Source organism: Nuphar pumila, chromosome 9 (assembly GCF_984573655.1).
Source record: "Nuphar pumila chromosome 9, dmNupPumi1.hap1.1, whole genome shotgun sequence".
NCBI lineage: Eukaryota > Viridiplantae > Streptophyta > Magnoliopsida > Nymphaeales > Nymphaeaceae > Nuphar > Nuphar pumila.
The window spans coordinates 88,498,146-88,519,549 of record NC_143257.1 but is presented as its reverse complement, the minus strand read 5'-3'; positions in this window follow the sequence as shown (position 1 = coordinate 88,519,549).

Sequence of the window (21,404 nt, the reverse complement as noted above, 5' to 3'; positions counted from 1 at the left end):
CCCTTTTCGTAGAAGCTTTGTCATTGGCATAGAAATTCGGGAGAAGTCTTGGATGAATCGCCTATAGTAGCCAGCTAATCCTAGGAAGCTTCGGATTTCGCTGACATTCTTTGGTTGTGACCAATTCATCACAGCTTCAACTTTGGCAGGATCTACTGAAACTCCATCTTTCGAGATCACATGTCCAAGGAACATGACTTCTTCAAGCCAGAATTCGCATTTCGAGAACTTGGTGTATAACTGATGTGTCCGAAGGGTTTCTAAAACGATTTTCAGATGTTCTTTGTGTTCCTCCACATTTTCCGAGTATATCAGTATGTCATCAATGAAGATGATGACAAAGGAGTCTAAGTATGGCCTGAATACCCGATTCATCAGGTCCATAAATGTCGCTGGGGCATTAGTGAGTCCAAATGGCATTACCACAAACTCAAAATGCCCATATCTGGTTCGAAATGCTGACTTTGGGATATCTTCATCTTTTATTCTCAACTGGTGATAACCTGACCTCAAATCAATCTTAGAAAAGACTTTTGCTCTTTTCAATTGATCAAATAGGTCCTCGATACGGGGTAGAGGATATTTGTTCTTCACAGTTGCTTGGTTCAGCATTCTATAGTCTATGCATAGTCTCATAGACCCGTCCTTCTTTTTCACGAACAGGACCGGTGCTCCCCATGGAGACGTACTCGGTCGTACAAAACCACGCTCCATCAGTTCTTGCAACTGCTTCTTCAGTTCTTCCAACTCTGCTGGTGCCATCCGATAAGGTGCTCTTGATATTGGCTTTATACCCGGCATTAGTTCAATCCCAAACTCGACTTCCCGCTGAGGAGGAAGTCCAGTAAGTTCTTCTGGGAATACATCGGCAAAATCGCGGACAATTTTCAAATCCTCTAGCCGAGTTAGTTTTGTTTCACCTCCGATCATACTAACCAGGAAAGCCATATCTCCCCGACGGAGATACTTTTGGGCTTTGAGGGTCGAAATAACCCTTTTCTTGATTTCGGGCCTTGCTAATCGGAATTCCACTTCCGGCATATCCGATCGAGACAAAATTTCTTTTCCTTCTCTACAGAGGACTCTAGCATAGTGTTCAAAGAGCCAATCCATATCCAATATGACATCGTATTCGGTCATATCAAGTATGATTAGGTTGGCAGGTAAATTATGTTCTCCTAAAATAACTTCCACTTCTGGCATGTAGTTCACACACATTTGTTTCTTGTTTCTACATTACAAAACAACTTTTCTACATACTTACAGAGTCATCGCGGTCACTGGAAAAGCCAAGATCTCAAATTATTCAGTCCTGCTCTGATACCAAAGTTGTAACGCCCCAACTTTTTATAGTAAAAATTTTGGAGTAATTTTTTTTTTTTTTGAAATAGCGGAAGTGCGTAAAATACAAGTCGGGCGCATTATAGGGTAAAACAGAGAAGTACTAAACATACCATTCATTAATTGAAACATTAATGTCATTAATTACATCCCATAACAGAATTGTAAATCTACTAATCAGAGTTCAAACATAAAATACTGAATAAATGAGATCTCTTGGCTTTATCCAAAACGACACCCCGATGCTCCAATTAGTTGCTACCTGAAAAACATTTAAAGCAGAAGGGTCAGACTCCCCTGTCTGCGTAAGAAGCATTATATTTATATGTGGTGCTCAGTCATCTGTGTACAAATATGTGCAAGTACGGCAGATATAACTAGCATGGAAGTTTATAACATTCTAAGAGGATGATTATGCTTTCTAATTCATGATACAGTGCAAGGGATGACTGAACTAGAGGTATGTTTATCCACATTAGTACAAGCTGTAGATTCCACAAGTTTTACTAAAGTCAACTCAACAGAATGTAATTCTTCAGAGATAAGTTTCTAGTCAACTTAAATTATTTAATGCTTATCTTACTCTTACCCTGTGGGTACGCACAGGCATAGACCTCGTAGCGGACCGAGACCATACGAGGGTCTATTATTTAATAACCCGTATGACTAGCCGTACGGATATCCAAAGGGGACGGTCAGTGACCGAGAGAGAACTCCCCAGTGGCTAGAACAAAATTTATGATGCACCCTGTACTTCTGCAGAAGACTTGGATCTACCACCTAGGACATACTGGTAGTCCTGGTCCCCTAACTTCGTGGACTGGGGACCGGGTGAGACGCCTAGCTCTCACAAGAACAAGAATGTCCACGAAGCTTGTACCACCTACCCTCTCCAAGGTAGACCATGGGTCGAGTAACATACACTATCTTTCAGGTGTACCCAGAGCCCTGGGAAACTATTAACATATACCATTTTCAGGTATACCCAGAATCCCACATATTTAATTTATATGTGTATAAATTTTCATTCTTGTTTATTTGGATCCAGTAACATACATCTTCTTTCAGATGTACCCAGAACCCTGGGAAACCAGTAACATATATCATCTTTCAGGTATACCCAGAATCCCATAATTATTATATAATGCATATTTTGTATTTTGTTAAATTCTTAGTGCAAGTCATTGTACCATAGGGGTTTTCCGAAATCTCAACCCACATTCGGGGTGATCTTAGTGTATGCACATTACTCACTAGAAGCCCAATAGGCGGCAACCATAATTTCTCAGAATTCTGGTTCAACTTTGTGTCGAGTACTTATACATTCGGCATTTTAAGATTTGTTTATGAGCTCGAGTGTACGTTCCGTACCCCCATTGGTTATGCCGCAACATGGCATTATCCAACTTTATCATGTGTGTTCCATGTATTGGACATAATCCTAAAGTCCATAAATGAATCACATATCTAGTTTACCATCGAAACTATTTCCTTTATAGATATTTCAGTTGCATTTCACCTAAAAAGTCTTTGGAAAACTTTTCTAAAAGAACCCTTCATCAAAATCATTTTAGAAAACTCTTTACTCAATTTTTCATGTTTATTAGTCAACCAATATGCTCACCGGTCGACCAACCTTTTTGGCTTCAAATCTTCTAAGCAAAATGTTATTTTTTTATAAAATTAGTCGACCGAAGAATTTATCAGTCGACCGGACAGAATGTCTGTTTTCTGAAAAAATTTAGCAGCAGTTGACTGCAGGGTTTATCAGTCGACTGATCATAAAATTAGTCGACCGAAAGTTTTATCAGTCGACCGGACAGAATGTCCGTTTTCTGGAAAAATTTAGCAGCAGTCGACTGAAGGGTTTATCAGTCGACTGATCATAAAATTAGTTGACCGAAAGTTTTATCAGTCGACCGGACAGAATGTCCGTTTTCTTGAAAAATTTAGCAGCGGTCGATTGAAGGGTTTATCAGTCGACTGAACAGAATATCAATTTTCTGAAAATTTTAGCATCAGTCGACTGCGACTGAAGGTTTTATCAGTCGACTGATCAGAATATCTGTTTTCTGGAAAAATTTTAGCATCAGTCGACTGAAGGTTTTATTAGTCGACTGAACAGAATGTCTGTTTCCTAGAAATTTTAGCAGTAGTCGACTGAAGGTTTTATCAGTCGACTGAACATATTATCAGTCGACTAACTATTGTTCCAGTCGACTAATTTTGTCGTTTTTCTGTAACTTTTAAAAGGGTGTATCCTTTTATTTTTTAAACATTTTGATCATTCTAAATGGACTGTTTTGCCACCCCTTTCATCCTCAATGTATGAGATCTTTCAACTATAAATATGAGTGCATTCCACACTCAAAAACATCAAATCCAATCGAATTACCCAATAGGAATGGTATATCTTTATTTTACCATGATGTGAAATAGCAATCACGTATCCATAACTTCAGACTTGATTAAAACCATTCAATCTACAAAGTAGGAAAGGTGTATTGAACAAGAAAATACAACCAAACAATAATTTCATGAATAATAATCCAAGATACGTAAGGTTCCACGCCATTTGCCTACTTTATTTTTTTGTTTCGATCTTGAATCCGTCATGGCTAACACCCACACCAAAAATATATGCATCTTCCTACATAGATTCGAACTGTAGGTTTTGATATGAGTACTACCTATTACCAGGCACACACATAGGAACAAAATGCCCTTACAAAGAACACCACAGTGCCCCAACGTTGGCCAAGGGTGAGAACCATTGGCTGAACCACTACATATTGACCTATTGGCGAGTAGGTGTTTCAACTCATGCCACCTGGGTCTCAAGGCCCTAAACATACCTACATATAGGTGGTGCTTGTCACGTAAACTCCATGATATTGCAACATAGATGTGCAACAAAGCATCAACCACTTACATACAAATAGCAATGCTCCTTACCTCTTGTTGGAGCGTCAAGCGAACGAAGCAACGCTTCTTCCTTCGTTGGAGTAGCACACTACGTTTGCCAATGGAAGTCCAGTCGTGCAGCAATAGAAAACTCCACCACCAACTATGGAGGTCTGATCACCCAAGAGAGGGAGAGAGAAAGAGAGAGAGATATAGAAAATCGTGTTTCCCCATTTCTAAAAAAAAACTTCTTGATTTGTCTCCTCTTTCTTAGGTGGAGTTTCAAAACTCAACCCTCAAAAATCTCCTCCAAATCCCACGATTTTTGTTGGGATAGTATCTCTTTCGATTTTGCCCTTTACTCAATGTGTCATTTTTTTCAACTTCCACTCTCTTTTTTCCTTATTGTGGTACCCCCCATCTCCTGATGCATGGGATTCTCCTCTGTTTTTGGTAAGGTGAGAGGAGTTGCTCACGTTTTTGGTGGAGAGAGACAAAAAAGGTAGGGTTTAATTTGAGCCCACGTTTTTAGCCTTTTCACCAAGGTAGAAATCATCACTTTCTTGTAAAAAAAATAATTTGTGCACAGGGGGTTTTGAACTTGGGTGGTTGTATCACACACCATGTGTCCTACCACAACACCACACCATCACTTGGTGTTTACTTTTGCAGAAAATTCTCTTTGTCACATTAGGACATTTTTCCTTGTTGATGGATTTCTTCCATTTTCAAGTGGATTTTTCACCCGTTGATTTTTAAACTTGCACTCGCTTACTTTAAATGTGCTTTGGATCTCACGCTATCATCCCGAAACCATCGGGTTTCCTTACTTGGCCTCGTGAACCGGGTCGGATCATCGGATCTCGCCAATATCCGGATCCAAAACCACTTGTGAGAGTTTGTTATCGGTTTCGTTCTAGAAACCACAAGTCATAAAAATTGTACTGTCTAACTTAAAATCTTACTATTTCACATAACGGATCCCTTTTATTCATTTAGAATTTAATAAATTTCACGGGTTTTACATCAGCGATCTGTCTTCACCTTTCCACTGGCATCCTTCACCCATTCTCTCCCTTCCAGGTTTTCTTCTCCTTCTCCCTTCCTCCTCCTTCTTTCGGATCTTCCCTAATCGAGCGAAGAAGAGCCCAACTTCCAGTGACGGCCACGATCAGTCAACCCTCCAGCAATCCGAGCTGAAGTGCCATCTTTAAAGGAACTTCATCTTTCGTTGTTGGAAGTAGATCAAAACCCCTGCAATGATCAGGTAAGTGGTCATCCTCTTTTCTTTTTTTTAGCATTTCTTTGTCTTTACGTTGTTTTAAATTTCTTTCTTTGCCTTCTTGCTTTTTCCCCAAACGCACAGATGGTATGGTCGATCTTCACATAGTAGAACCGACCTGCCTGCGTGCAAAATCGACGGAATGCATCTATTCCGACAATTTTCTTTTTATGGCATCGCCGATTTCTTTTTTTTTTTATTATTATTATTATTTTCCCATTTTTTTTTCTTTTTGATCCTTCTGCGGATTCTTGATTTCTTATCCCTTGTTCGTATATAGTCTTCGTCTGGTCATTGATTTACGATTGAATGATAGTTGGTCATCCTTCTGATGATATTTTTCCTTTTCGCTGTTCAGCACATTTTGATTCAACTATCCTCTTATATTCTGCCGATATTGCTCTTCGGCTATGGCTCCTGCATAATCCCAACAGCCGATTTGGTTTAAGCCCGTAATCATAGTTCATCCTTCTTCATACGTGGTTTATATTACCATTAATTCAGTCCCTGTTTCATGCCTCCCTTTTAAAAAGAGGGGGTATGATTCGATGAAACATTCTATCCCATCGATTCTCCTTGATGTTGATTAAAAGGACGTTGAAGTGTCTTATTTGATTCATCCCTGCTTGCCATCATACTGTTCAGTGTAGTCTGTACGTTATATAGCACCCATCCACAAGCATTATATCCATTTTTTTCTTTTATCAATGATCAGCACACTACAAAAAAATAGTTGATTAGCGACGGAATTTAGCGACGGAGTTATATCGTCGCTACTTAGCGACAGATTAACGAGAGAAATGAATCCATCGCTATATTTGTAGAATTTTACGAAACTAGCGACAGAAAACATTCCCTCGCAAAATCCGTCGCTAAGTAGCGACGGATTTTGCGAGAGAATGTTTTGTCGCAATAAATACGACAGTTAGCGACGGAATTGCGACGGCTAAGATTCCGTCGCAACATAGCGACGGCCTAGGCGACGAAATATTTTCTGTCGCCTTTTTTGTTTTTTGAATTACGATGGCTTAGCGACGGAATTAATCCGTCGCTAAGCCGTCGCTATATGTCGCATTACCCCTAATCCCAGCCCTCTTTTTCCTTTCTCCTTTCGCTGCTCCCGCCCGCCGCCCTCTCCCTCCTGCCGCCCTCTTCCTTCCGTCAACCTTCCGCTGCCGCCGTCGCTGCCCGGAGCAACCGCAGGTACGTAAATGGATTGGAGGTCGACCCCCTGCTTTTTCCGGCAGGGGGTCGACTCTGCCAGGCGGTCGACCCCCTGCGTTTTCCGGCAGGGGGTCGACTCTGCCAGGCGGTCGACCCCCTGCGTTTTCCGGCAGGGGGTCGACTCTGCCAGGCGGTCGACCCCGGTAGGTGGTCGACCCTCTGCCGTGTCCGGCCGGGGGTCAACCCTGGTAGGGGGTCGACCCCCTGCCGTGTCCGGCCGGGGGGGGGGGGTCGACCCCCCGCCATGTCCGGCCGGGGGTCGACCCCCCGCCGTGTCCGGCAGGGGGTCAACCCCGGCAGGGGGTCAACCCCTTTTGATGTCCGGCAGGGGGTCAACCCCCTGCCTTGTCCGGCCGGGGTCGACCCCCTTGCCGTCTCCGGCCAGGGGTCAACCCCCTGCCTTGTCCGGCAGGGGGTCAACCCCTTTTGATGTCCGGCCGGGGGTCGACCCCCTGCCGTGTCCGGCCGGGGGTCGACCCCCTGGTTTCTTGCTCTTTTTTTTCTTTTTTCAGAAATTAGGGTTTTTATTTTATTTTTATTGTTTAGTTTTCTTTGATTTTCATTGATTAGGATTTTTTATTTTGATTTTCATTTATTAAGCAATTGAATCAAATTTCTTAAATTAAGGCTATTTGTAGTTAATTTAATTAGGGTTTTTTATTTGATTTTGTTTTATTAGGGCTTTGAATCAAAATTTAAAAATTAGGGCATTTTATAGTTAATTTGATTAGGGTTTTCTTGGATTTGATTAGAGCTTTTATTTTTATTTTCTATGATTAGGGATTTGAATCATAATTTTTTTAATTAAGGATTTTTAGTTAATTTGGTTAGGACTTTAAATCAAAATTTTTTAATTAAGGCTTTTATAGTTAATTTGATTAGTTTTTTTTTATTTATTTAGAGTTTTTATTTTTATTTTCTATAATTAGGGATTTAAATCACATTTTTTTAATTAATACTTTTTAGTTAATTTGATGAAGGATTTTTTTGTATTTGATTTTGGCAGGTTTTTTCCTTGTTTGATTAAGGTTTAAATTGTGGCTTTTTTATTTAATTTTATGGTTTATTTTTCTTATAGTTTATGATGTTTTGGTTTATTTATAATTTATTTTCTTGTATTTTAAGGTTTTATGATTTAATATGGTCGAATAATTTCATGGTGACTTCATTTTAAAACATCATTTTTTTTTGCAGATTTCTCAACAGAACTTGCTTGTGCCCCGCCACCCGTGGTAAGTAAGTGACAAAAACAATGCAAATCGGGTAAATACCCGTGGTGAGTAAGTGATGCAAGCGCATCACATGTTATTTAATTTATTGAATATAACACTTTATTGTTCACACACTCACTTAGTTGTTGATATCTATGACTACTTTGTTGGAGTTCGGAGATCATGCTGAGCATGATTTTAATGTATGAATATGGAAGTGTTCTTATTTTTGGAGTACGGAGTCCATGCTATGCATGGTAGTAGTTAGTGGGATATTGAAGTGTGTTTGCTGCAGGTACATGTTTGATATTTGTTTGATATGAATTATTTCGATGTATTGCAATGTTTGATGTGATTGTATCCATGCTTACATGTAGTTACTTTCAATTTGATTATGTCTTCCATGTGAAATTGTATACTGAAAGCATGCTTCAAATGAATGTATCGTGTCATGAATAGTTTGCACATGAAAATATTAAGTTATCAATGCATGCATCATAATTCTTGTGATTGTATGACATCATATATTGCATGATAAATTTGATATTTTCTTCATCATAGTATTCTGATGGTTCTCTTTTAACTGGTTAGGATACTATTCGTAACATCATACGACAGAATGACTGCAAACCGTGAATGGATGTACCGTAGGATAGTAGACAATGAGTTATCGCATGAATATATGAATGGTGTCGACAGTTTTATTGAATTTGCAACGGCAAGTGTCAGTACGGTAGATCCCACAGGTCGGATTAGGTGTCCCTGCAAGATTTGTAAGAATAATCGATTTGTAGAACCTCATGGCGTTAGACATCACCTATACAGGAAGGGTTTTGTGAGTGATTATCAGAACTGGACGTTTCATGGAGAAGAATTTAGAAACGATTTTGATGCACGGGTGAATGTGGTGCACGATAATCCATATACGAATTTGATATTTGATGCTGCAGGAACAGAACTGGGTTCTGCTATGAGTTCTAGTGATGTAAGAACTGTCGTAGATGAAGAATCACCAAACGATGCAGCTAGTAGATTTTATGATTTACTTAGAGATGCTGATGAGCCACTTTGGAACGGTTGTGAGAGTCACACTATCTTGTCTGCAGTTCTTCAACTAATGAATTTGAAGTCCGAGTATAATTTGAGTCAATCATGTTTTGACCGTTTGTGCATGATTGTGAAGAGTATGTTGCCTAAAGATGAGAAATTGCCACAAAATTTCTATCGTGCGAAAGTTATGGTCAACGCTCTAGGTATGGGTTACAAAAAGATTGATGCTTGTCCAAATCACTGCATGTTGTATTTCAAGGAGCAGGAAAACGACATATCATGCCCGTCATGTGGGCATCCTCGGTTCAAGCCAAAGACAAGAGGCAATGGTAGCACGAGATCAAAGGAAGTTTCATACAAGTCGCTCCGCTACTTTCCTATCACTCCTAGATTGCAGCGATTGTATATGTCTTCAAAGACAGCTAAACACATGAGATGGCATGCAAATAAAGTTCGACACGATGAAAACAAGATCACGCATCCTGTTGACGCTGAAGCTTGGAAGCACTTTGATCGTACTCATCAGAACTTCGCAATGGAAGTGCGAAATGTTAGACTCGGTCTATGTACAGATGGATTTAATCCATTTGGGGGTAGATCAACTCCATACTCATGCTGGCCAGTATTTGTAACTCCATACAACCTTCCACCAAGCTTGTGTATGAAACGTCAGATAGAAATGAATGGTGGGCAGTTTGCAAGGTGAAATCCAAACTATACCCCGAGTATGATCAGTTACAAGAAGATGAGTTAGCTGAAGACAGTGATTACTATCAATCAGATGATGTCTGTGACTTCGCTTATGGTCACGATGTTGCGCATGATATGCATGTCATATCTCCATTGGCTGATGAAACATTCATAGAGGAATGTGATCCAAATGATGTACCAAGTGGATGGGCAAACAATGAAGAAGAAGAAGAAGAAGAAGAAGAAGAAGAAGAAGAAGAAGAAGAAGAAAGTCAAACTAGTGACGAGGAAGAATTCTCAAGCTAGTGAAAAAAATCTTATACTACAAACCTCTATTTAAATGCATTGTAATACTTGATGTGAGTTGTATTGCAATACTTGGTGTGAATGATTAAAAATTTTATTTCAATGTATTGTAATACTTGATACGAATGATTCGAATGCATTGTAATTTATCTGAATGTATTATAATTTATGCAATTAACGAATGATTTGAATTAGTGCAATACTTGATGTCAATGATTTGAATTATTTGAATGCATTGCAATGCTTGATGTGAATGACTTGAATGCATTGTAATACTTGATGTGAATTATTTGAATGTATTGTATGACATATGTTATTTGTTAGAATATGGTTCGTGGAGGTTATAGTGGTCGCTCATCCAGTAGTAGCCAGGCTCAACCTTCATCTTCACGGGCTCCTGTGATAGGTATATCATATAACTAATTAGATGCTTGATTAGTTCAAATGCACATTCTGAGAACTTGGTGTGTATTTTTTTACAGATGATGTTGCGCCTGTATACGACCCACCTACACCAGTTGATCGCACAAGTCAACAGCCAACACAGGAAACAGGGTCTTCACAGGCTGGCACAAGAAGACTCATTCGAATAGTGTATATCGATAATCGACCGTAAGTATTTTGTTTTCAATTATTGCATATCTTTTAAATATTTTATATTGATATTTACTGTGTAACAATTCATGTGCAGCACGAGGTTTGAGCCACAAGAAGTAGTACGGGAGATTAGGAATTCACTTCTTCAACATCTACCAGGACCAGTTGCTCAATGGAAAGAGTACCCAAAGGAGGTATTAGACAGATTGTGGTCCTCATTCATGGTATACAGTTGTTCCTCATAGTTAATGTGTTTCATATTTAATTTATTTAAGCAATGTCTACTAACTTTCTGAAAATATTTGTAGGCTTCGAATCGCTTTGCAACTACGGTGGAAGAAAATGATGCAAGGAAGGTGTGGCAGAAGGTGGCTGCCAATCGATTTGCAGACATGCTGCACACTATGAAGACTGCAGCAAAAAAAGCATCTGGCGTAGTAGATGATCCATTACTGTGGAAGGGCCATGGTCCTATTACTATCAGGAGAGATTACTGGGATGAAATGTGCGATATGTGGGCGGGAGATGCATTTAAAAATCGCTCTGCGAAGGCTTCACAAAATCGATCGAAGATGCCCGAAGCCCATCTACACACAGGTGGATCTAAGACATTTGGGAGCCACCTAAAGAAAATGGTAACTCATCAATATATAATATTAATTTTATAAGTATAGTTGCAAATTTGTGTACTAAATCTTTTGTCATTTAACTTCGCAGGAAGCAGAAAAAGGAGGCAGTGTACCATATAAGGATGTGTTTGTAGAAACACATAAACGGAAGACCACGGGAGTCTTCGTATCAGAGAAGGCGAGAACGACAACGGTATGTATTAATTCTATTAATAATCATTGCAATATATATGCAAGTCATCATAATGTTATCATTAATTATTAATGAATACTTTAAACATTATTTTGTAGGAGGCATATGAGCAACAAATGGTAGAGCGATATGGTGAAGACGCTACTCAGCATCCATCATTTGATCCTACAGCATGGGTGACTGCAGCAGGTGAACCCAAAAAAGGTCGCGTGTTCGGGTTTGGGAGTAATATGAACACTTCACCAGTTATTGGTTCTTCCAGTTACGGCTCACCAACTTCTTGCGCTGACATAAGCTCCAAGCAGCCGACTATTCTTTCCGGTGATGATGTACGCGAGATCATTAATGAATCACTGAATAACTACTTCCAATACACCGTCGCCCCCTTTCTCCGAAATGAGATCAAGGCCGCTGTTCAGGATAGGGGATCTTCGATTCCAGGTCCCTCTCAGGTATAATCACATATATAGTTTTTTTGACTATCTTAAAGCACATCTGAGCATGGTAGAATCACATATAGAGTTTTTCTAGATGCCTTAGAACACATATGAACATGCTATAATCACATATTCAATTTTTTTACTGCCTTAGCACACATATGAGCATGATAGAATCACATATATATATATATATTTAACTTTTTGTCTGTCTTAGAGCACATATGAGCATGATAGAATCACATATAAAGTTTTTTTGATTGCATTAGAACACATAAGCATGCTATAATCACATATTCAGTTTTTTTACTGCCTAAGAACACATATGAGCATATTATAATCACATATTCTGTTTTTTGACTGCCTTAGCACACATATGAACATGCTATAATAACATATAGAGTTTTTTAACTGCCTTAGAACACATATGAACATGTTATATATCATTTATGATAGAATCACATATAAAATTTTTGGCTTTGCCTGCCTTAGAGCACATATGAGCATGCTATATTCACATATTCAATTTTTTTACTGCCTTAGCACACATACGAGCATGATCGAATCACATATATAGTTTTTTGCTTGCCTTAAAGCACATCTGAGCATGGTAGAATCACATATAGAGTTTTTTTATATGCCTTAGAACACATATGAACATGCTATAATCACATATTCAATTTTTTGACTGCCTTAGCACACATATGAGCATGATAGAATCACATATAGAGTTTTTTTATTGCCTTAGATCACACATGAGCACATGATAGAATCACATATAGTGTGTAATTTATTTCATTATATTTTGTTTATCAATACTGACTGTTCTTTTCTTGTGTAGGCTGCTAGCGATAATCAGGGTAGTGGAGCTGAAGGGACAGATAAAGACAATGAACAAGAAGACGCACAAAATCTTGGCGATGATTAGAGGACTGTGTTGAAGAAGTTCTATTTTTTTTATTTTTCCTAATTGTAATTGTTGAATTGTAAATAATTAAACTTTTTAGTTTTAAGGTGGAACGATTAATTATTATAGATACTTGTTATATGAATTTTTTTGTGTGGTTTGTTTTTTATTTACAGGAAATATAAATTGTACAGGAAATATAAATTGTACAGTTCTCCGTAATTAATTTTTAAATAAATTTTTTTTGATTTTTTTTCGTTTTTGCGACGGATTAGCGACGGATGATTCCGTCGCTATTCATATTAATCTAGCGACGGCTTAGCGACGGAATTAAATCCGTCGCCACGCCGTGGTCGCCGTTTAGTACCGGCGGATTGGCGACGGAATATAGCGCTCGTTATTCCGTCGCAATTAGCGACGGACTTGGCGACGGAATAATTCCGTCGCCAGTTAGCGTCGAAATATTCGCGACGTAAGCATACTGTCGCCGCGTTGTCGCTAATCCGTCGCTAACATGGTTAGCGACGGATTAGCGACGGATTAGCGACGAAAGGTGGTCGTCGCTAATCTACTGCTCTGTTGTAGTGGCATTCTGTCCATTTGGCGTTTTCTGGTGATTTGTAGAATCATCAATTTAAGTTTAGAGGTTACCCCATTTCATTTATTCATGTTTAGCATCTTCCATTATTTTCTTTTGATTATTTAATCGTGTTTCCATGGTTTGATTTCTACGGCATCTCCTGTAGACCACTTGCCTGTTCATTTGCTCATCTTTTGAGTCTAGGTCATCTTGTCACATTGAAAACATATGAAGATCTTTAAGTTTCTATTATCATCTGCAATATATGTGTATCCCCGTTGCCTTAATGTTTATTTCTGAAATTAAACTTACAAAGGCCATCAGATAGATCCGTTTGCTTTTCTTTTACTGGTTCATCTTTGGTCAAAATTAACCTGTTAATTAAGGTCATTTCGTGATGTTTGTCTCAACGATGTGGGAAACTATTTGGTTAAAGGTCATAAAAAAAAAAGAAAAGAAAAGTGGAAAAACTATTGGTCAATGTGCCAATGTTTCTACTAAAAGCCAGTTTTCGCTCCATACACTAAATGGTCCATAGCCTTTTTCTTTTGGCAAACCATGTATGCTCAGTTAAGAAGTTGTTGATGCATTGATGAATCTAATATTTGAAGCAGTGTATGTGAATATCATTCCTTCTGCCAGGCGAAACTGGTGATGTTAGATATATATATATATATATATATATAGCGTTCCCAATGCTAAAGGTGATGTCAACATTATGTTTACACTCTTATGACAGCCACTTTTCCTGCTAAAGCCAGTTCTTCAAGGAATGAATATTTGGCAAAATTTGCTACCTTAGAGATGTTTTACGTCATCAAAGGCTGTATTCGGCAAAGGAATACAGTTCAATGATCCCATCATGAATCAGAAGCCTAAGGGGCTTATACTTCTCAATTCAATATACTTAACTTACGTCATTTTTTTTGGATTCATTACAGTCATCACAGCTTCAGTTCCTAGTTGATGTTTTAAAATTTCATCTCATGATGACCTTGTATCAAGCGGGTGTTCAGTTTAAGTCCCAATATTAGAATAAGATACAACTATTTGAAAATAAACCATCTGATGTTGTTGGATCAGCAACGATGTCAATTCAAGGAGCTTTTGAAGCTCCGGTGTCAGAAGCTGGCTCTGTAGACAATACTGAACGGAGATTGACCCCCCCCCCCCCGGGTGATATAAAAGCAGCAATCGAAAGACCTTCAGGGAAGTTCTATTTTGTTTAAAAGAATCTGAATATCCAGTTGAAGCAGAGGTACCTTTCACAGCAACTTTCCCTTTCTCATATAATGTTCGTATATTTTCATGGCCTATATCATCTGGCAGCAAATTCCTGTAATTAGAAATCCTGACAACCTATTGCGATCATGAGTGATGAATCGAGAGTGACAAATGGAAATATGGTTTTTGCCTCTCGGCTCATTGAGCATTACCATTCAAGTGATGTCTTTAAGAATCCTCCCCTACCGGCCCTGCAAATGTCTTGGACTACCTTGAAATAAGAGATATGCAGCACCAAAACATTTTATCAAGGAGGCACATCTGTTTTCAAAGGGGGATGATGAACCTTGGCAAGTTGCTATTCATAATATACTGAGTGATTGTTCTGAAGATATTTTGGAAAGCCACTTCCAAATCAGGTACCAAGCAGTATAATTTTCAATAGCTCTATCTTATCTAAAACAGCCATCAGTTTCACATTTTTTGCAGTATGGCCAGATCAATCTAAATCTTTATATTTACATTTGCAGTATGACATGTTCAATATACTTTGTATCTTCTGTAAGTATTGATATGCCCTTCATCTGTATACCCATCTCTAATATCCAATGCCACTTGCGACCTTGTTTTCAGTTATCCATTACTACTAAATCTAAATGGTGAATGACTTTCTATTTTGCACGTAAGAACATTAGTTCTCAATCTTGCTCCTCTTTTGAAGACACACAGTTCCAAAAAATGTTGTTTTCTTTCTGAGAAAGCTTTAAAAATTGGTAGGTCAATTCTGCTTTACACCTTGGAAGATAAACCGAGGGTGGCTGTGATGTCTGTAACTGCAGCTGTGAGGGATATATAAACTTCAATTCCTGTGTTGTTCTTTATCTCTGGGTTGTCTATTGTTTTCTTAGATAGTTAATTCAAATGCCAAAATATCAGCCGAAGGTTGCCAGTAAAGGCATGTTGTTTTTAATAAAAAGCATATCTATGGGAACAATCAAGAAGATGTTTGGTAAGATATGTGTTATCCTAATTCCATATTTGTTTTGAACATATTTGACCTGTTTATATTGCATATATGTAGAAGTTCTGGCGATTTCTTGCTTGTAATATTAACCCTTATCAATAACATTTTGAAAGAATATTTTCGTCAGTGATGCTAATCTATCAGATTTTGTTTTTGGCTGGCCGTGACTATGGGACTGCAACTGTGAACCGTGGGGTTGTGAATGTCTTTTTCAAGTGAGGCCATCGGCAAGGGGTCTTCTTAAACCATCTACTAAGGATGTTTACAGCATTAGGAATCTACACTGAGAGCTCTAAAAAACCATTTCCCGAGGGGGACTTCAGAGTTTTTTTTTTCTACCGCTGAAGGTGTAAATATAGGCAACAACCAGATGTTCCAAATTACCAGAAGTGTATGAAAACAAAAGCAGGAGTCCAGTGGAACATCCGTTAACTCACTCCTGCTTGGAAAAGGGGAAGTACTCTGATTTGTTGAAATGAGCCTGACATGCTACAAAAAGGAATTGGTTTTCATCTAATCTTGTTTCATGACCTCTTGTGTTTATCTTCCATGACTTATGCATAAAGCCCTATCAATAGGATTCAGATTCATCATTGGTGGAATTAAGGCTGCATTCAACCTTTTGGGGTTGAATATGACCCATCCATAAATGCAGAAGTCAAAGGATAGAAATTGAGTGAATCTGGTATATGCTTTTTGGTTCAAGAGGAACTTCACCACTATTTTGAGATGTCTGGTTGTTTTCCTGTGGTTGGTTATGGCTATTATCCGTTCTATTTTTACTAGATTATTCAGATGAATCAGATGCTGCTTATTTGTCTGGGATGGAATAAGGTGACCTCCAGGTCCAGATCGTGTGCTTATAAGAGTGTATCTCTTTAGCTTTCTTCATTCATGTTTTTCTGTGGGAATTAAGATAAAGCATAATATTAACCTGGTGTTTTCTTTCAAGTTATTCAATTCGAGCCCACTTGTTCTATAGTTATCTATTCTTAACTTAATACATCTGTGACCTTTAGTTTTATATTTCTGAAACTCCTTACCATATTTCAAAGTAACCCCTTTGCCAAGTCCTGTACTGTAACATTTACTGAATGAAGCTTCTTGCAAAAGCTCGCCATTGGTGAAATTCTTTCATATCCTGTATTTGATAAACTATTTGCCAAGTATGCCACTGCTTCATACATTACAAAAAAATCTCTGCGAAGGCCAGGACTGTAAAAAAAATGCTTGCTTATACATCCGAGATGGGGCTATCGCCGAAATCGATGTCAGCCATCCCTCCATGATCCGTTTCAGATATCTTTTCCTATATCAAAATTTTACACCACAACAATGAAGATAATAGCATCCCATCGTTATTGCTAGATATCATGATAATCAAGGGTCGCTCAGCCTATGTTGGGGTATTAGAAGCCAAAAAAAAACTACAGCTAAGTTCATTCCCATGGGGCTTTGTCAGCATTTTCTCCTTCAATTTTTACCTGTCATCCAGCAAACTCGATGGTCTGGCTGGAGCTACATATGACCTGCCTCCAGGAATCCTGCGACCAGTTGCTCATTTCATCTAACATGTCTTTACCTTGTTTTGCAGGAGAGAACTGAATCGAATGTTGGAATACATCTTCAGAGGCATTGCTAAAAAAAAAAATCGGATATAAAGATTATAGAGAAAGAAGATCTTGACTTAGAAAGTGCTGATGATATCAACCCATTATCTTGTTTTCAAAAGATGCTTTGCTTGAAGAAGCTTGTAAGGAATGTGATGAGGCCATTCGACTTGGCCCTACTCTTCATAAGGCACCATCTAACTCCAGCAATACAGGTATATACATTTTTTTTTTCTTTTCTTTTTCCAAATTGCATTATAACCCTAGCATGGATGTATGCCAAGTTGGTTCATGTAGGGATACCCAATGGCTCTGATATAATATCCTCATATACACCTGTATAAAGAATAGCTTGATATTTAGATATTATATGTGCATCTTTCACTAGGGGTTAAGCTTAAATAGAGACATTCACATTTTTAGCATATCTGGCAGGGACATACTCAGCTGGAACCTTTCATTTAGCGACCAGCGAAGTGGCTGGGACATTTCATTTAACGACCAACGAAGGAGTTGGAACATTTCATTTAACGACCAGCGAAGTAGCTGGAACATTTCATTCAACAACCAGCGATGTAGCTGGGACATTTCATTTAACGACCAACGAAGGAGTTGGAACATTTCATTTAATCATTTAACGACCAGCGAAGTAGCTGGGACATTTCATTTAATCATTTAACGACCAGCGAAGTAGCTGGGACATTTCATTTAATCATTTAACGACCAACAAAGTAGCTGGGACATTTCATTTAATCATTTAACGACCAACGAAGTAGCTGGGACATTTCATTTAATCATTTAACGACCAGCGAAGTAGCTTGGACATTTCATTTAATCATTTAACGACCAGCGAAGTAGCTGGGACATTTCATTTAATCATTTAACGACCAGCGAAGTAGCTGGGACATTTCATTTAATCATTCAATGACCAGCGAAGTAGCTGGGACATTTCATTTAATCATTTAACGACCAGCGAAGTAGCTGGGACATTTCATTTAATCATTTAACGACCAGCGAAGTAGCTGGGACATTTCATTTAACGACCAGCGAAGTAGCTGGGACATTTCATTTAATCATTTAATGACCAGCGAAGTAGCTGGGACATTTCATTTAATGGCTTTATTTAAGATTGAGACTTTCTGAGAGACAAACAACACGAGGACTGATGAACTTGATTTTTAGATTTGGAAACTTAGCAAAATACCCAATGCGAACACTAGGTTTTCCAACTGAGAGTCGGGAAGGAGATCGACCTATTTTAAGATATTTAGAGATTGAAGCAAGAAGAATGGTCGGGGTTTTAGGATTATCCCTTATCCTGAAGGGAAAACAGAATAGATGTTTTTGAAGAAAATTTAGAAAAAGAATGATTCAGGTTTATCCCTTAACCTGAAGGGGAAATGAAATAGACATTTGATGAGAATTTAGGAAAATAATGATTCAGGTTTATCCCTTAACCTGAAGGGGAAATAGAAGATTTTATGAAGAGATAACCTGAGACTTGAATTTAGAAGGGATATGACAAGATTTAGAATTTATGATCTATGATTTAGATGGACCAGGTATGTGACGGGGAATATAAAAAGAATAAACTTTGAGAAGACAAAAGGATATAAAACTTTGAAAAAAAATGTAGAACATTTGAGAAAAATTTGATTTTATTTTTGTAAAAAGAATTCTCACAGGTAGCATGGTTGCCCCTATGAGTGATCTCAGGATTATCCCTTATCCTGAATGAAAAAGAATTTAAGGAATTTTAATAAAGAGAGATTGATATAAATTTAGAAAATCAATGAAGGTTGACAAAAACTTGTATTTACAAATGAATCCTCGTAGGTAGCGTTATTGCTCCTACGAGGGGTTTCAGGATTTTCCCTTATCCTGAATGGAAAAAGAATAGAATTTAAAGAGATTTAATGAAGGGGAATTGATATAAATCTAGAAAATCAATAAAGATTGGCAAAACTTGTATTTACAAAAGAATCCTCATAGGTATTGCTCCTACGAGGGGTTTCAGGATTATCCCTTATCCTGAATGGGAAAAGAATAGAATTTAAGAAAATTTAGCGAAGGCAAGTTGATATAAATCTAGAAAATCAATAAAGATTAACAAAACTTGTATTTACAAAAGAATCCGCATAGGTAGCGTTGTTGCTCCTACAAGGGGTCTCAGGATTTTCCCTTATCCTGAATGGGAACACCTCGGACAACGAGGGTCAGGTTTATCCCTTAACCTAAGCGGGAACACCTCGGACAACGAGGGTCAGGTTTATCCCTTAACCTGAAAGGGTACACCTCGGACAACGAGGGTCAGGTTTATCCCTTAACCTGAAAGGGTACAAGAATTGATAAAATTTAATGAAATTTGAGGAAATATTTGATAAACTTGATAAAATTGTTGTAAACTTGATAAAATATGAATAAAATGAATGAATACAAAAAAAAATTAACTAAAAATTTATAAGATTTGAGAAAAAGGAGTTTTTCTGATCCTGCCTGCATATGGGATTTTGGAAGGAAAATGTTTATTTAAAAGATAAATGAGAAATCATTTTGGGGGAAGAAAATCCACCACAAGAAGAATGATCAGCGCGAGATCTGATCCCTTAGATCAAACATGAGAGATCATCATGAGGGTTAATTTTCGAAGGCAATGGTTTTGAATACCTAATTTTGAAGAAGAAGATCAACAATAGATCTGATTTCTAAAAATAACAGTTCGAAATTGATAGTAAGATCAACACAAGGGTTGATCTTTGAAGGTAATGCTTAAAAACCAATCTTGGAAGATAAGACCAACACAGGGTCGATCTTTGAATATAATGATTTAAAACCCATTTTTGGAAGATAAGACCAATGCAAGGGTTGATGATGATTTATAACCCATTTAAAAGATAAGAACAACGCCAGGGTTGATCTTTAAAAAGTTTTGAGATCAGTTTTGGAGGATAAGACCAACGCAAGGGTTGATCTTTTGAAAAAAAGATTTGAAATCCATTTTGGAAGATAAGGGTTGATCTATAAAGATTTGAAATCCATTTTGAAAGATAAGACCAACACAAAGGTTGATCTTTGAATATAAAGATTAAAAATCCATTTTGAAAGATAAGATCAACACAAGGATTGATCTTTGAATATAAAAGTTTAAAATTCGTTTTGGAAGATAAGACCAACACAAGGGTTGATCTTTCAATATAATGGTTTCAAAAACTTATTTTTGAAGACATGATCAACACGAGGGTTGTTTTTTTGTCAAAAGTTAGACCAAGGAATATTTGAACTCCTTGGTCATAACGAAGATTTTTAAAATTTCATGATTTTTGAAAAAGCCCTCATAGGTAATATCATTTCTCTTGTGAATGATGTCAGGATTGCCCCGCATTCTGAAAAAGAACGAGAATTAAAAATGCCCCAGTATGGCAAAGAGAAAAGAAGCATTGGATATAAAAGATATAAAGGAAATTGACATTTTATTTGATAAGCAAAGGTTTGATAACAACTGAATATTTACAAGAACTTAAAAAGGAAAAGGCTCATAGAAAACTGGGCTGACTAGCCCCTACAAGACAACTGACAAAAAGAGATGAAAGCAAAACAAAAAACAAAAAACTTTGGATTTATCAATTCTTCGAGTGGTCCGGGAATGGTTCTGTCAGGACTGCTGGCTGGTTTTCTTTCTCATCCTCTATCAGCTCACTTCTGTCAATGCAGTCTTGTATCATGTGCTTGAGGACGAAGCAGTGCTCTGTATCATGCCCTGTTGCCCTGTGGTACTTGCAGAATTGGTCCTTGAATTTTCCCAACATTACGGGAGGATCTGCTATTTTAGGGAGTTTGATCATCCCGTGCTTCAAAAGGTAATTCATAATCACTTCTAGACTCTTAGATAACGGAGTGAAGACTCGATCTTTCTCCCACTTGATGTACTTGGGCTTCTCTTGAAGATCACCCTTTTGCTGAAGGCCAATCGGGAGCGGTTTATTATTGTTCTTAAAGGATCCCTCCTTCTGCCCCTTGTTCTGATTTACTCTCGGACCACTGTCACTGTTGTTCTTGTTTCCTTTACTGCTGCTGCCAAGATTATTGCAGGAGGCCTCAACTGAATGAGCGAACTGTGCCTTCTTTTTCTGGTCTTGGATATTCTTGACTAGAGGCGTGCCCTCGTAAAGTCCGCTTTCTATTCCTGCTTCGAGCC